Here is an 18,529-nt window from a genome sequence, read left to right as displayed (position 1 = left end):
ATAAAATCTACAAATCCCATCGGATTTCTCTAGTTTCTTAAAAAGTGTCAATTTCGTTTGGACACACGTATTTCTATCCAAAGATTCATGTTGGCGTCCAGAAATGTCTAAGTTTGTTAGTGTAAATGGTTAAAGTGGAAAAATCGTCGTTTCTCGAGCTAGAAATGCATTTTTCCGTATAGACATTAATAAAAGCTGCAAATTCCAACCGATTGTGCTAATTCTTTCAGAATGGGTTTATCATTCACAATGTGACCGCTTTTTATCAGTCGTTTTTTAGTAGATAAGAAATAATGCTTACGTCACAGGTGTAAGGATGTAAGCTAGGTGTTAGGGGGCGTGGCAAGTGACGTCATTGTGGGCGTGGCCAAAGTATTACGTCAGAAGTGGGCGGGGCCAAAGTATGGCGTCATGAAGGGGGCGGGGCTTAAAGTATGACAGCACGGAGGGGGTGGCGGGCTTAAAGTATGACGTAGGAATGGGGCGTAACTTAAATTACGTCATAAGCGTTCAAGGTTAAAGTGTGACGTCATGCAGGTATGTAATTGAAGTTGTGGTATGACAAGTTCATACATGTTTATCTCATCAATGTTGCTATGTGTGCAAATATAATGCTGAGTCATATCCGGCAATTGTTCTCAGGTGAAAGACACAAGTTCATACATGTTTGAAAACTGCTATGTGTGCAAATATTATGCAAGGTCACATCCGGCGAAGAATTAATCTATCACACATAAACACATACATTCTTTTTCTTAAGATTCTAATGTAATGGTAATTTAATTGATTGGGGAATGGGTGTTGGAATGTGGGACATAAATGGATAAAAAATTAATCTAGCACACTTGTAAATTAAACAGGATGTGGCTGAAGTGACGTTATAAATTTGTAATTGAAGTTGGAAATGGGGGAGGGGGGGTAAAAATTTGAAATACGAACGGCATAACTTAAAGTGTGGCGTCATAAATTTTTAATTGAAGTTGGAAATGTAATAATTTGAAATGCACATGTTCATGCAAGTTTGTATAGTGGGGAGGGGGAATAGACAAGTTGATACATGTTTGTATTTTTGAAAGTGAGTTGTGAATGTTAAAATAATCACTATCTGCTATGTGTGCAAATATTATGCAAGGTTGCTAATTTTATTGGTTGTACTTTAAGCCAATTGCTGAGTAATTGATAAAAAATATTAAGATTCTAATGTACTGGTAATTGAATTGATAAATAGTAATGGGAAATGGAAATTGGAATGGGGGAATTATTGATGGCGTAAATGGTTGTACTTTAAGCCAATTTATAAAAAAAAATAATCTAGCACACTTGTAAATTAAACATATACTTTCTTCTCACATTATTCTAGTGTAATACATTTTGAGTGGTTTGTTTAGCGTATTTAATACATTATTACCAACATTCAGAATGTGACATTATTATTTCGTAATACAGTAATTGTAGCAGATAAATCAACGTAGATGTATATGTTGTGTAATGCATAAGTGTGCAAATATTATGCAAGCTTGCTGAATCACTTCCGGCGACGATGCAATTGCTGAGTAATGATAAAAGCATGTTTTTTAAGCACCTGCAACGTGTCATATTACACAAATATTGCATGATGCAAATAATATGCAAGCTGTTAATTCACATCCGGTGAAGACGCAAGTGCTGAATAATGGCCAGCTGTCCAATGGATGTCCTGAAACTGGTTGTACTTTAAGCCAATTGTTGAGTAATTGATAAAAAATATTAAGATTCTAATGTACTGGTAATTGAATTGATAAATAGTAATGGGAAATGGAAATTGGAATGCGGGAATTATTGATGGTGTAAATGGTTGTACTTTAAGCCAATTTATAAAAAAAATTAATCTAGCACACTTGTAAATTAAACACATACATTCTTCTCATATTATTCCAAAGTAATACATTTTGAGTGGTTTGTTTAGCGTATTTAATACATCATTACCAACATTAAATTCATCAGAATGTGACATTATTATGATTTAGAGCAGTAATTGTGGCAGATAAATCAATGTAGATGTATATGTTGAAGCGTGCAAATATTATGCAAGCTTGCTTAATCACTTCCGGCGACGATGCAATTGCTGAGTAATGATAAAAGCATGTTTTTGAAGCATCTGCAACGTGTCATATTACACAAATATTGCATGATGCTAATAATATGCAAGCTGTTAATTCACATCCGGTGAAGACGCAAGTGCTGAATAATGGCCACCTTATTATTATTATTATTATTATTATTATTATTATTATTATTATTATTATTATTATTATGGTTCCAATTTAATACATTTTGAAGTAACATTTATTGGATTGATTAATAATTTAATACACTTTGAAGTAACATTTATTGGATTTATTTTATGCCATACATTATTACCGAAGCTGTTCGTAATATAGCAATTGCTTCTTCTTCTTCTCATTATTATTATTATTCGTCATAAAGAAGATTAAAGTGTGACGTTATAAATTTGTAATTGAAGTTGGAAATGGGTGATGGCTGTTTATAATTTGAAATACATACGTCATAACTTAAAGTGTGATGTTATAAATTTGTAATTGAAGTTGGAAATGGGGGGGGGGGAATGTGATAAAATTCTAATGTAATAGTAATTTATTTGATAAATAGTAATGGGTAAGGGAAATTCGCAAGTGTTAATTGAAATTGGAATGGGGGAATTATTGATGGCGTAAATGGTTGTACTTTAAGCCAATTGATAAAAAAATTAATCTAGCACACTTGTAAATTAAACACATACATTCTTCTCATATTATTATTATTCCAATGTAATACATTTTGAAGTAAAATTGAGTAGTTTGTTTAGCGTATTTAATACATTATTACCAACATTAAATTCATCAGAATGTGACATTATTATGATTTAGAGCAGTAATTGTAGCAGATAAATCAATGTAGATGTATATGTTATTACATATGTATAAGTGTGCAAATATTATGCAAGCTTGCTGAATCACTTCCGGCGACGATGCAATTGCTGAGTAATGATAAAAATATGTTTCTGAAGCATCTGGAACGTGTTATATTACACAAATATTGCATGATGCAAACATCCGGCGATTGTTCTCTCAGCGTCTTATGTTACACAAATATTGTATTGATTACAAGTAAATAATAGCTATCTGCTATGTGTGCAAATATTATGCAATGTCACATCCGACGATGAAATCACTGAGTAATGATAAAAAACATGTTTTTTATAATGACCTTGGAGGTAATATGGCTGGATGATGAGGTGAATTATTTAGAAGTGTAATGAAAGAAGTATTGCAGTTTGGAATAATTGACATTGAACAAGTTTAGACAGCAGTGGGAGGGGGGGCAAGATGATGAATAATACGCTCGAATTTACACAACTATTACACTATTACATATTTTATAAAAGATCTATGTCAAAAAAATTTGGTAGCGTAATAGCAGCCATAGCGTTAATAATGTCTCACAATATTTATTTTTAATTTTAATTTAGATGATGCTGCATCTCCAGTCTCGGTTTGAGCTGAAGAAGAAGAAATCGCACAATTTAAATGCTCTGAGTGTAAAAAACAGTGACCATGATGAAGCGTGGTGAATGTTAAGCTTGATTATGAAGAATGTTCGAATTGTAATAAATGTTCTTTTTGGAAATAGATTTGCACTGTAATTTCTTCTATGTCTTAACCATCCATTTCCATCCCACATAACCAAAGGGTTGGGTTCGTTTAGAGAATTAACCTATAACACTTTCCTTTCAAATATTAGAAATCCTTTTCCAATATTAAGAATTGGTATATAGGTTTTCAAATATTAATAATCCTTAAGAATTGGTGTATAAGTTGAGATTATTCTAAACATATATGTTACCAGAATATAACATAATTCCAGTGGTAGCTTATTGATTTGGGAGTGGTGGATTCATTACATGATTGTATGATAAAACCTGAGGATGATTGAGGGAATGTCAATGATTAAACTGAATCTAGTCATTGAGGATGGGGATGTGCTTGGTAAAAGAAAATAGTAACAACGTAAAATTATGCGTATATATTTATTCATAAAAAGAAATACAATGCACTGAGTATTGAAATATATTTTCAGTTAGTGAATCCCAATTGTGATAATGTTTTCACCAAAATTGAAGAAGTAATACATTTTGAGTGGATTGTTTAGTGTATTTATGATGAGAGAGAGATGGAACGGAGAAAAATTCTCTCCGGTGCCGGGATTTGAACCCGGGTTTTCAGCTCTCCGTGATGATGCTTTAACCACTAAGCCACGCCGGATACAATCCCGACACCGTTGAGAATCGTCTCTGATTAAGCTCCATCTCTTGGGTTCCCTCTAGTGGCCGCCCTCTGCACTACGTTATAGATGTCTATGCACGCAGGACCGAAGTCCATACATGTGTAGAGGTGCACTCAGATGAGTGACTGGTTGGCCGGGGTCCGACGGCATGGGCGCCGTCTTTAAATCACAAAGTGATTTATTACGCATATCATATTTATTTTGATGTACCGAAGTACATATGATATTTCCATGCAGATATTCTGCTTTCTCAGATGATGAGAGAGAGATGGAAATATCATATGTACTTCGGTACATCAAAATAAATATGATATGCGTAATAAATCACTTTGTGATTTAAAGACGGCGCGCATACCGTCGGACCCCGGCCAACCAGTCACTCATCTGAGTGCACCTCTACACATGTATGGACTTCGGTCCTGCGTGCATAGACATCTATAACGTAGTGCAGAGGGCGGCCACTAGAGGGAACCCAAGAGATGGAGCTTAATCAGAGACGATTCTCAACGGTGTCGGGATTGTATCCGGCGTGGCTTAGTGGTTAAAGCACCAGCACGGAGAGCTGAAAACCCGGGTTCAAATCCCGGCGCCGGAGAGAATTTTTCTCCTTTCCATCTCTCTCTCATCATCTGAGAAAGCAGAATATCTGCATGGAAATATCATATGTACTTCGGTACATCAAAATAAATATTAGTGTATTTAATTTAAGCCATACATTATTACCCAGATTAAATTCATCCCATGACGCCATACTTTGGCCCCGCCCACTTCTGATGTAATACTTTGGCCACGCCCACAATGACGTCACTTCCCACGCTCCCTAACACCTAACTTACACCCTTACACCTGTGACGTAAGCATCATTTCTTATCTACTGTTTCGATTTTCCATTCATACAAAATTTCTCTAAAAATTTGATATTTTGCGAGATTTTAAACTACATAATTATGAATAAAACCTACAAATCACAGCGGATTTCTCTAGTTTCTTAAAAAAAATGTCAAATACGTTTGGGCACACCTATTTCTATCCAAAGATTCATGCTCGCGGCCAGAAAGATATGAGTTTGTTAGTGTAAATCGTTACAGTGGAAAAATCGTCGTTTCTCGAGTTTGAAATGCGTTTTTTTTGTATATACATTAATAAAACCTACAAATTCCAAGCGATTGTGCTAAATCCTTCTGAATGGGTTTAACATTCACAACGAGACCGTTTTTATCACTCGTCTCGATTTTCCACTCATAAAAAATTTCTCTAAAAATTTGTTTTTTTTTGCGAGAGTTTAAGCTATATAATTATGAATAATATCTACAAATCCCGTCGGATTTCTCTAGTTTCTTCAAAAAATGTCAAATTCGTGTGGACACACCTATTTCTATCCAAAGAGTCATGTTCGCCTCGAGAAAGATATGACTTTGTTAGTGGAAAATTCGTCGTTTCTCGAGTCAGAAATGCGTTTTATCTTATATACATTAATAAAACCTACAAATTCCAAACGATTGTGCTAATTCTTTCTGAATGGGTTAAACATTCACAATGAGACCGCTTTTTATCACTCGTTTCGATTTTTAACTCATATAAATTTTCTCTAAATATTTGTCTTTTTGCGAGATTTTAAGCTCTATAATTATGAATAAAAGCTGCAAATCCCATCGGATTTCTCTAGTTTCTTAAAAAAATATCAAATTCGTGTGGACACACCTACTTCTAAACAAAGATTAATGTTCGAGTCAAGAATGATATGAATTTGTTAGTGTAAAACGTTAAAGTGGAAAAATCTTCGTTTCTCGTGCTGGAAATGCGTTTTTTAGTAATACACTAATAAAACCTACAAAAACCAAACGATAGTGGTAATTCCTTCTGAATGGGTTTAACATTCACAACGTGACCGCTTTTTATCACTCGTTTCGATTTTCCCCTAATACAAAATTTCTCTAAAAATTTGTTTTATTGCGAGATTTTAAGCTATATAATTATGAATGAAATCTACAAATCCCATCGGATTCCTCTAGTTTCTCCAAAAAATGTCAAATTCGTGAGCACATACCTATTTTATCCAAGGATTCATGTTCGCGTCCAGAAAGATATGGGTTTGATAGTGTAAATCGTTTAAGTGGAAAAATCGTCGTTTCTCGAGCTAGAAATGCGGTTTTTTGTATATACGTTATTAAAAGTACAAATTGCAACCGATTGTGCTAATTCTTTCTGAATGGGTTTAACTTTCACAACGAGACCGTTTTTATGACTCGTCTCGATTTTCCATAACCACAAAATTTCTCTAAAATTTGTTTTTTTTTTTGCGAGATTTTAAGCTATATAATTATGAATAAAATCTACAAATCCCAGTGGATTTCTCTAGTTTCTTAAAAAAATGTCAAATTCGTGTGGACACACCTATTTCTATCCAAAGATTCATGTTGGCGTCCAGAATGATATGAGTTTGTTAGTGTAAATCGCTAAAGTGGAAAAATCGTCGATTCTCGAGCTAGAAATGCGTTTTTTCGTATATACATTAATAAAATCTACAAATTCCAACCGATTGTGCTAATTATTTCTGAATGGGTTTAACATTCACAATTAGACTACATTTTATCACTCGTTTCGATTTTCCACTCAGACAAAATTTCTTCTAAACTTTGGTTTTTGCGAGATTTTAAGCTATATAAACATGAATAAAATTTACAAATCCCATCCGATTTCTCTAGTTTCTTAAAAAAATGTCAAATTCGTGTGGACACACGTATTTCTATGCAAAGTTTCATGTTCGCTTCCAGAAAGAGGTGAGTATGTTCGTGTAAATGGACAAAGTGGTAAAATTGTCGTTTCTCGAGCTAGAAATGCGTTTTCTCGTATATATATTAATAAAAGCTACAAATTCCACCCGATTGTGCTAATTCTTGCTGAATGGGTTTAACATTCGCAATGAGACCGCTTTTTATCACTCGTTTCGATTTTCCACTCATACAAAATTTCTCTAAATTTTTTATTTTTTGCGAGATTTTAAGCTATATAATCATGAATAAAATCTTCAAATCCCATCGGATTTCTCTAGTTTCCTCAAAAAATGTCAAATTCGTGTGGACACACCTATTACTATCCAAAGGTTCATGTTGGCGTCCAGAAAGATATGAGTTTGTTAGTGTAAATCGTTAAAGTGAAAAAATCGTCGATTCTCGAGCTAGAAATGCGTTTTTTCGTATATACATCAACAAAACCTACAAATTCCAACCGACTCTGCTAATTCTCATTGAATGGGTTTAACATTCACAATGAGACTGTTTTTTATCACTGGTTTCGATTTTCCACTCAGACAAAATTTCTCTAAAAATTTGGTTTTTCAGAGATTTTCAGCACTATAATCATGAATAAAATCTACAAATCCCGTCCGATTACTCTAGTTTCTTAAAAAAACGTCACATTCGTGTGGAAACACGTATTTCTATCCAAAGATTGATGTTCGCGTCCAGAAAGAGGTGTGTTTGTTAGTGTAATTCGTTACAGTGGAAAAATCGTCGTTTCTCGAGCTAGAAATGGTGTATTATGTATATACATTCATAAAACCTACAAATGCCAAACTCTTGTGCTAATTCCTGATGAATGGGTTTAACATTCATAATGAGACTACATTTTATTACTCGTTTCGATTTTCCACTCATACAAAATTGCTCTAAAATTTGTTTCTATGCGAGTTTTAAGCTATATAATGAAAAATAAAATCTACAAATCCCATCGGATTTCATTAGTTTATTAAAATAATGTCAAATTCTTGTGGACACACGTATTTCTTTTAAAAGATTCATGTTCGCTTCCAGAAAGTTCTGAGTTTGTTAGAGTAAATCGTTAAAGTGGAAAAATCGTCGTTTCTCGAGTTAGAAATGCGGTTTTTTGTGTATACAATAATAAAACCTGCAAATTCCAAACGATTGTGCTAATTACTTCTGAATGGGTTTAACGTTCACAATGAGACCGCATTTTATCACTCGTTTCGATTTTCCTCTCTGACTAAATTTCCCTTATTCTTTGGTTTTTGCGAGATTTTAAGCTATTTAATCATGAATAAAAACCTACAAATCCCATCCGAATTCTCTAGTTTTTTCAAAAAATGTCAAATTCGTGTGGACACACCTATTTCTATCCAAAGGTTCATGTTGGCGTCCAGAAAGATATGAGTTTGTTAGTGTAAATCGCTAAAGTGGAAAAATTGTCGTTTCTCGAGCTAGAAATGCGTTTTTTCGTATATACATTAATAAAAGCTTCAAATTCCAACCGATTGTGCTAATTGTTTCGGAATGGGTTTAATATTTACAATGAGACTAAATTTAATCACTCGTTTAGATTTTCCACTCTGACAAAATTTCTTTTAAACTTTGGTTTTTGCGAGATTTTAAGCTATATAAACATGAATAAAATCTACAAATCCCATCCGATTTCTCTAGTTTCTTAAAAAAATGTCAAATTCGTGTGGACACACGTATTTCTATCCAAAGATTAATGTTCGCGTCCAGAGAGAGGTGAGTTTGGAAGTGTAAATTGTCAAAGTGGAAAAATCGTCGTTTCTCGTGCTAGAAATGCGGTTTATCATATTTACATTAATAAAACCTACACATTCCAACCGATTGTGTTATATTCTTTCTGAATGCGTTTAACATTCAAAATGAGACCGCTTTTCATCGCTCGTTTCGATTTTCCACTAATACAAAATTTCTCTAAAAATTTGTTTTTTTGCGAGATTTTAAGCTATATAATCATGAATAGAATCTACAAATCCCATCCGATTTATCTAGTATCTTAAAAAAATGACAAATTCGTGTATACACACGTATTTCTATCCAAAGATTCTTGTTCACGTCCAGAGAGAGGTGAGAATGTTAGTGTAAATGAGACCACTTTTTATCGCTCGTTTCGATTTTCCACTAATACAAAATTTCTCTAAAAATTTTTTTTTTTTGCGAGATTTTATGCTATATAATTATGAATAAAATCTACAAATCCCATCGGATTTCTCTAGTTTCTTAAAAAAAATGTCAAATTCGTGTGGACACACCTATTTCTATCCAAAGATTCATATTGGCGTCCAGAAAGATATGAGTTTCTTAGTGTTAATCGTTAAAGTGGTAAAATCGTCGATTCTCGTGTTAGAAATGCGTATTTTGTATATACATCAACAAAACCTACAAATTCCAACCGATTGCGCTAATTCTTTCTGATTGGTTTTAAGATTCACAATGAGACTGCTTCTTATCACTGTTTTCGATATTCCACTCAGACAAAATTTCTCTAAATATTTGGTTTTTGAGAGATTTTCAGCAATATAAACATGAATAAAATCTACAAATCCCGTCCGATTACTCTAGTTTCGTAAAAAAAATGTCAAATTCGTGTGGAAACACGTATTTCTATCCAAAGATTGATGTTCGCGCCCAGAAAGACGTGTGTTTGTTAGTGGTAATTCGTTAAAGTGGAAAAATCGTTGTTTCTCGAGCTAGAAATGATTTTTTTGTATATACATTCATAAAACCTACAAATGCCAAACTCTTGTGCTAATTCCTTCTGAATGGGTTTAACATTCACAATGAGACCACATTTTATCACTCGTTTCGAGTTTCCACTCATACTAAATTTCTCTAAAAATTTGTCTCTTTGCGAGGTTTTAAGCTATGTAATCAAAAATAAAATCTACAAATCCCATCGGATTTCTCTAGTTTATTAAAAAAATGTCAAATTCTTGAGGACACACGCATTTCTTTTAAAGGAATAATATTCGCGTCCAGAAAGTTCTGAGTTTGTTAGAGTAAAAGTGAAAAAAATCGTCTTTTCTCGAGTTAGAAATGCGTTTTTTGTATATACAATAATAAAACCTACAAATTCGAAACGATTGTGCGAATTCCTTCTGAATGGGTTTAACGTTCACAATGAGACCGCATTTTATCACTCGTTTCGATTTTCCACTCTGACTAAATTTGTCTTTTACTTTGGTTTTTGCGAGATTTTAAGCTATTTAATCATGAATAAAATCTACAAATCCCATCCGATTTCTCTAGTTTCTTAAAAAAGTGTCAAATTCGTGTGGACACACGTATTTCTATTCAAAGATTCATGTTCACGTCCAGAGGGAGGTGAGTGTGTAAGTGTAAAGAGTCAAAGTGAAAAAATAGTCGTTGCTCGAGCTAGAAATGCGTTTTTTCGTATATACATTAATACAAGCTACAAATTCCAACCGATTGAGCTAATTCTTTCTGAATGGGTTTAACATTCACAATGAGACCGCATTTAATCACTCGTTTCGATTTTCCACTCAGACAAAATTTCTCTTAAACTTTGGTTTTTGCGAGATTTTAAGCTATATAATCGTGAATAAAATCTACAAATCCCATCTGATTGCTCTAGTATGTTAAAAAAAATGTCAAATTCGTGTGGAGACACGTATTTCTATCCAAAGGTTCATGTTGGCGTCCAGAAAGATATGAGTTTGTTAGTGTAAATGGTTAAAGTGGAAAAGTCGTCGTTTCTCGAGCTAGAAACGCGTTTTTTCGTATATAGGGTAAACTAGGTAGTTATTGACCAGTATACTGTGACTGTCCGGTTTTTTTTTCAAGTATATTGTGAATAAACCACGATCGTGATTTCACTTTTTGCTGCATATATCTCTAGTTGCAACCCTTATTTGTGGTTAGTTGTCGCTGTTCATCCCACTGAGTTAGTGTCTGTTGTCTGAGAGTTCTGAAATCGATTGGAAATGCAACTGAATGTAAACAAGTGTAAATAACTATAGAAATTGCTAAGAATAATGCACGCAATAATTTATTTATTCTGCAAAGGATTCATAAATTCTGGTGCTCGTTTTTACACTCACAGTGTGAGAAAAGGTATAAGGTTTCCGTGCACAGAATATTATTTTGTTAAAGTTTTTATATGACATAACATGCCCCGTGGTCAATCACTATAAAGTGAATGGCCGCAAACTACATTGATTGGTCGTTCATAAATTATTTGTTAGAGTAATGACCAATTTGCTCCAATTCTATATATGTTATCGGTTAAATGATGGGGATTTTTACAGGACTGATACTATATTATAATGCCTAAGCCATGTAAAGTGCATTATACAGGGGAAGCTTTATGAAACGCTACAGAACCTGTCGACAGTGGATTTGATTTAAATGAAGCTGCCAAGTAGTTTGGTGTCCTAAAAGCAACCTTAGCGTCCAGAAGCAAATATCCCGTTGAAGGAAAAGTGTTCTTTGGTCCCCGTCCAGTGCTGGGTGAAGCCATTTGTAATAACATCAGAGAAATGACACACACTTGCTTCTGATAAGGCACAAAAGAGAAAAATGGAAGAAGAGGCAAGAGAAGGAAGGAAGCGAATAAGAAATGAAAGAAAAGGCAGCGAGAAGAGTTCTTTTCTTATTTTTTAACTTGGTTATTTAACGACACTGTATCAACTATGAGGTTATTTAGCGTCGATGGGATTGATGGTAGCGAGATGGTATTTGGCGAGATGAGGCCGAGGATTCGTCATAGATTACCTGAAATTTGCCTTACGGTTGGGCAAAACCTCGGAAAAACCCAACCAGGTAATCAGCCCAAGCTGGAATTGAACCCGCGCCCGAACGAAACTTCGGATCGGCAGGCAGACACCTTTGCCGACAGAGCTACGCCGGTGGCGAATAGTTCTTAATGAGAAAGATCAGAAGAAGAGAAACGAAACAGACAAGAAAAAAGTGAAAATTGTGAAAATGTGTTGTTCAATCACTAGTAAATGAGTATTCAATAACTGTGCAGTAGACGGTCAATCACAAATAAGCGTGTGGTCAATAAGTGTGCAGTAGACGGTCAATCACTAATAAGCGTGTGGTCAATAACTGTGCAGTAGACGGTCAATAACTGTAAAAGTGGACTTGTTGAGTTTATTTAATTTATGTTTGCATTAAAATTTTATTTTTTCTTTTGTTTATTGATTTAGATTTGTTTCTGAATCTTCACTTGAACCAATGCCTTTAAAATTCTCTCAATAAATTACCACCGTCTTCCGCTATTACATTGTTTTATTATTCATTAGCTTAAGTGGTCAATCACTATACAGTTTACCCTACATTAATAGAACCTACAAATTCCAACCGATTGTGCTAATTCTTTCTAAATGGTTTTAACATTCACAATGAGACCGCATTTTATGACTCGTTTCGATTTGCCACTCAGACAAAATTTCTCTTATACTTTGGTTTTTGCGAGATTTTAAGCTATATTATCATGAATATAATCTACAAATGCCATCCGATTTCTCTAGATCCTTCAAAAAATGTCAAATTCGTGTGCACACGAATTTCTGTTCAAAGATTCATGTTCGCGTCCAGGAGAGGTGAGTATGTTCGTGTAAATGGACAAAGTGGAAAAATCGTCGTTTCTCGAGCTAGAAATGCGTTTTTTCGTATATACATTAATAAAACCAACAAATTCCAACGGATTGTGCTAATTCTTTCTGAATGATTTTAACATTCACAATGAGACCGCATTTTATCCCTCGTTTCGATTTTCCACTCTGACAAAATTTCACTTAAACTTTGGATTTTGCGAGATTTTAAGCTATATAATCATGAATAGAATCTACAAATCCCATCCGATTTATCTAGTATCTTAAAAAAATGACAAATTCGTGTATACACACGTATTTCTATCCAAAGATTCTTGTTCACGTCCAGAGAGAGGTGAGTAAGTTAGTGTAAATGGTTAAAGTGGAAAAATCGTCGTTTCTCGATCTGGAAACGCGTATTTTCGTATCTATATTAATAAAACCTACAAATTCCAACCGATTGTGCTAATTCTTTCTGAATGGGTTTAACTTTCAAAATGAGACCGCTTTTTATCACTCGTTTCGATATTCCACTCATATTACGTTTCTCTAATAATTTGTTTTTTTGCAAGATTTTAAGCTATATAATTATGAATAAAATTTACAAATCCCAGCGGATTTCTCTAGTTTCTTAAAAAAATGTCAAATTCGTGTGGACACACCTATTTCTATCCAAAGGTTCATGTTGGCGTCCAGAATGATATGAGTTTGTTAGTGTGAATCGCTAAAGTGGAAAAATCGTCGATTCTCGAGCTAGAAATGCGTTTTTTCGTATATACATTAATAAAACCTACAAATTCCAACCGCTTGTGCTAATTCTTTCTGAATGGGTTTAACATTCACAATGAGACAGCTTTTTATCACTCGTTTCGACTTTCCACTCATACTAAATTTCTCTAAAAATTTGTTTTTTTGCGAGATTTTAAGCTATATAATCATGAATAAAATCTACAAATCCCATCCGAATTCTCCAGTTTCTTAAAAAAAGTCACATTCGTGTGGTCACACGTATTACTATCCAAAGATTGATGTTCGCGTACAGAAAGAGGTGTGTTTGTTAGTGTAATTCGTTAAAGTGGAAAAATCGTGGTTTCTCGAGCTAGAAATGATTTTTTTTTGTATATACATTCATAAAACCTACAAATGCCAAATTCTTGTGCTAATTCCTGCTGAATGGGTTTAACATTCACAAAGAGACCACATTTTATCACTCGTTTCGATTTTCCACTCATACAAAATTTCTCTAAAAATTTGTTCTTTGCGAGTTTTAAGCTATATAATGAAAAATAAAATCTACAAATCCCATCGGATTTCTCTAATTTATTAAAAAAATGTCAAATTCTTGTGGACACACGTATTTCTTTTAAAAGATTCATGTTCGCGTCCAGAAAGTTCTGAGATTTTTAGAGTAAATCGTTAAAGTGGAAAAACCGTCGTTTCTTAATTAGAAATGCGTTTTTTTGTATATACAATTATAAAACATACAAATTGCAAACGATTGTGCAAATTACTTCTGAATGGGTTTAAAGTTCACAAAGAGACCGCATTTTATCACACGTTTCGATTTTCCTCTCAGACTAAATTGCCCTTATTCTTTGGTTTTTGCGAGATTTTAAGCTATTTAATCATGAATAAAAACCTACAAATCCCATCCGAATTCTCTAGTTTCCTAAATAAAATGACAAATTCGTGTGGCACACCTATCACTATACAAAGAATCATGTTCACGTCCAGAGAGAGAGAGGATTTTGTTAGTGTAAATGGTCAAAGTGGAAAAATCGTCGTTTCTCGAGCTAGAAATGCGTTTTTTTCGTATATACATTAATAAAACCTACAAATTCCAACCGCTTGTGCTAATTCTTCCTGATTGGGTTTAACATTCACAATGGGACAGCTTTTTATCACTCGTTTCGCTTTTCCACTCATACAAACTTCTCTAAAAATTTGTTTTTTTCTTTTTTGCGAGATATTAAGCTATATAATCATGAATAAAATCTACAAATCCCATCCGATTTCTCTAGTTTCTTAAAGAAAGTCACATTCGTGCGGACACAAGTATTACTATCCAAAGATTAATGTTCGCGTCCAGAGAGAGGTGAGTTCGGTAGTGTAAATTGTCAAAGTGGAAAAATTGTCGTTTCTCGATCTAGAAATGCGTTTTTTCATATATATATTAATAAAACGTACAAATTCCAACCAATTGTGTTAAATTCTTTCTCAATGCGTATAACATTCATAATGAGAACGCTTTTCATCACTCGTTTCGATTTTCCAATCATACAAAATTTCTCTAAATATTCGATTTTTTTTTTGCGAGATTTTAAGCTATATAATTATGAATAAAATCTACCAATCCCATCGGATTTCTCTAGTTTCTTCAAAAAATGTCAAATTCGTGTGGACACACCTTTTTCTATCCAAATGTTCATGTTGACGTCCAGAAAGATATCAGTTTGTTAGTGTAAATCGCTAAAGTGGAAAAATCGTCGTTTCTCGGGCTAGAAATGCGTTTTTTCATATATACATTAATAAAACTACAAAATCCAAACTATTGTGCTAATGCTTTCTGAATGGGTTTAACATTCACAATGAGACCGCTTTTTATCACTCGTTTCGATTTTCCACTCATACAAAATATCTCTAATAATTTGTTATTTTGCGAGATTTTAAGCTATATAATTATGAATAAAATCTACAAATTCCAGCCGATTTCTCTAGTTTCTTAAAAAAATATCTATTTCGTGTGAACACACTTATTTCTATGCAAAGATTCATGTTCGCGTCCAGAAAGATATGAGTTTGTTAGTGTAAATGGTTAAAGTGGAAAAATCGTCTTTTGTCGAGCTAGAAATGCGTTTTTTCTTATATAGTTTAATAAAACCTACAAATTCAAAACGATTGTGCTAATTCTTTCTGAATGGGTTTAAAATTCACAATGAGACTATATTTTATCACTCGTTTCGATTTTCCACTCTGACAAAATTTCACTTAAACTTTGGTGTTTGCGAGATTTTAAGCTATGTAAACATGAATAAAAACCTACAAATCCCATCCGAATACTCTAGTTTCTTAAAAAAATGTCAAATTCGAGTGGGCACACCTATCACTATCCAAAGATTCATGTTCACGTGCAGAGAGAGGTGAATTTGTTAGTATAAATGGTCGAAGTGGAAAAATCGTCGTTTCTCGAGCTAGAAATGCGTTTTTTCGTATATACATTAATAAAAGCTACAAATTCCACCCGATTGTAACAATTTTTTCTGAATCGGTTTAACATTCACAATGAGACCGCTTTTTATCACTCGTTTCGATTTTCCACTCATACAAAATTTCTCTAATAATTTGTTATTTTCCGAGATTTTAAGCTATATAAACATGAATAAAATCTACAAATCCCAGCGAATTTCTCTAGTTTCTTAAAAAAAATGTCAAATTCGTGTGGACACACCGATTTCTATCCAAAGATTCATGTTCGCGTCCAGAAAGATATGAGTTTGTTAGTGTAAATCGCTAAAGTGGAAAAATCGTCGTTTCTCTAGCTAGAAAATTTTTTTTTCGTATATACATTAATAAAACCTACAAATTCCAACCGCTTGTGCTAATTCTTACTGAATGGGTTTAACATTCACAATGAGACAGCTTTTTATCACTCTTTTCGATTTTCCACTCATACAAAATTTCTCTAAAAATTTGTTTTTTTTGCGAGATTTTAAGCTATATAATCATGAATAAAATCTACAAATCGCATCCGATTTCTCTAGTTTCTTAAAAAAAGTCACATTCGTGTGGCCACACGTATTACTATCCAAAGATTGATGTTCGCGTACAGAAAGAGGTGTGTTTGTTAGTGTAATTCGTTAAAGTGGAAAAATCGTCGTATCTCGAGCTAGAAATGATTTTTTTTGTATATACATTCATAAAACCTACAAATGCCAAACACTTGTGCTAATTCCTGCTGAATGGGTTTAACATTCACAATGAAACCACATTTTATCACTCGTTTTGATTTTCCACTCATACAAAATTCTCTAAATTTATGTTTTTTTTGCGAGATTTTAAGCTATATAATTAAGAATAAAATCTACAAATCCCATCGGATTTCTCTAGTTTCTCCAAAAAATGTCAAATTCGTGTGGACACACCTTTTTCTATCCAAATGTTCATGTTGACGTCCAGAAAGATATCAGTTTGTTAGTGTAAATCGCTAAAGTGGAAAAATCGTCGTTTCTCGAGCTAGAAATGCGTTTTTTCGTATGTGCATTAATAAAACCTACAAATTCAAACCCATTGTGCTAATTCTTTCTGAATGGGTTTAACATTTACAATGAGACTACATTTTATCACTAGTTTCGATTTTCCACTTAGACAAAATTTCTTTTAAACTTTGGGTTTTGCGAGAATTTAAGCTATATAAACATAAATAAAATTTACAAATCCCATCCGATTTCTCTAGTTTCTTAAAAAAACGTCAAATTCGTGTGGACACACGTATTTCTATCCAAAGTTTCATGTTCGCGTCCAGAGAGAGGTGAGTATGTTCGTGTAAATGGACAAAGTGGTAAAATTGTCGTTCCTCGAGCTAGAAAAACGTTTTTTCGTATATATATTAATAAAAGCTTCAAACTCCACCCGATTGTGATAATTCTTGCTGAATGGGTTTAACATTCGCAATGAGACCGCTTTTTATCACTCGTTTCTATTTTCCACTCATAAAAAATTTCTCTAAATTTTTTATTTTTTGCGAGATTTTAAGCTATATAATCATGAATAAAATCTTCAAATCCCATCGGATTTCCCTAGTTTCTTCAAAAAATGTCAAATTCGTGTGGACACAACTATTACTGTCCAAAGATTGATGTTGGCGACCAGAAAGATATGAGTTTGTTAGTGTTAAATCGTTAAAGTGAAAAAATCGGCGATTCTCGAGCTAGAAATGCTTTTTTTCGTATATACATCAACAAAACCTACAAATTCCAACCGACTCTGGTAATTCTTTCTGAATGGGTTTAACATTCACAAAGGGACAGCTTTTTATCACTCGTTTCGCTTTTCCACTCATACAAACTTCTCTAAAAATTTGTTTTTTTTTTTTTTTTTTTTTTTGCGAGATTTTAAGCTATAATATCATGAATAAAATCTACAAATCCCATCCGATTTCTCTAGTTTCTTAAAGAAAATCACATTCGTGAGGACACACGTATTTACTATCCAAAGATTAATGTTCGTGTCCAGAGAGATTTGAGTTTGGTAGTGTAAATGGTCAAAGTGGAAATATTGTCGTTTCTCGAGCTAGAAATGCGTTTTTTCATATATACATTAATAAAACGTACAAATTCCAACCGATTGTGCTAATTATTTCTGAATGCGTATAACATTCACAATGAGACCGCTTTTCATCACTCGTTTCGATTTTCCACTCATACAAAATTTCTCTAAATATTTGTTTTTTTTTTCCGAGATTTTAAGCTATTTAATTATGAATAAAATCTACAAATCCCATCGGATTTCTCTAGTTTCTTCAAAAAATGTCAAATTCGTGTGGACACACCTGTTTCTATCCAAAGGATCATGTTGGCTTCAGGAAAGAAATGAGTTTGTTAGTGTAATTCGCCAAAGTGGAAAAATCGTTGTTTCTCGAGCTAGAAATGCGTTTTTTCGTATATACATTAATGAAACCTACAAATTCCAAACGATTGTGCTAATTCTTTCTGAATGGGTTTAACATTCACAATGAGACCGCTTTTTATCACTCGTTTCGATTTTCCACTCATACAAAGTTTCTCTAATAAATTGTTTTTTGCGAGAATTTAAGCTATTTAATTATGAATAAAATCTACAAATCCCAGCGGATTTCAC

General features: G+C 33.4%; 1 non-coding gene across 1 annotated transcript; it reads left to right on the top strand.

The window, feature by feature from the left end:
• The first annotated feature begins 4,846 nt into the window (after positions 1 to 4,846).
• On the top strand, positions 4,847 to 4,918 carry TRNAS-GGA (transfer RNA serine (anticodon GGA)). Its single transcript has one exon. It is a non-coding gene; the product is annotated as a tRNA-Ser (tRNA).
• The last annotated feature ends 13,611 nt before the right edge of the window (positions 4,919 to 18,529 follow it).

Source organism: Periplaneta americana, chromosome 6 (assembly GCF_040183065.1).
Source record: "Periplaneta americana isolate PAMFEO1 chromosome 6, P.americana_PAMFEO1_priV1, whole genome shotgun sequence".
Taxonomy (NCBI): Eukaryota; Metazoa; Arthropoda; class Insecta; order Blattodea; family Blattidae; genus Periplaneta; species Periplaneta americana.
Note: the sequence above shows the minus strand (reverse complement) of the source record. Positions and strands in the feature narration are given on the sequence as shown.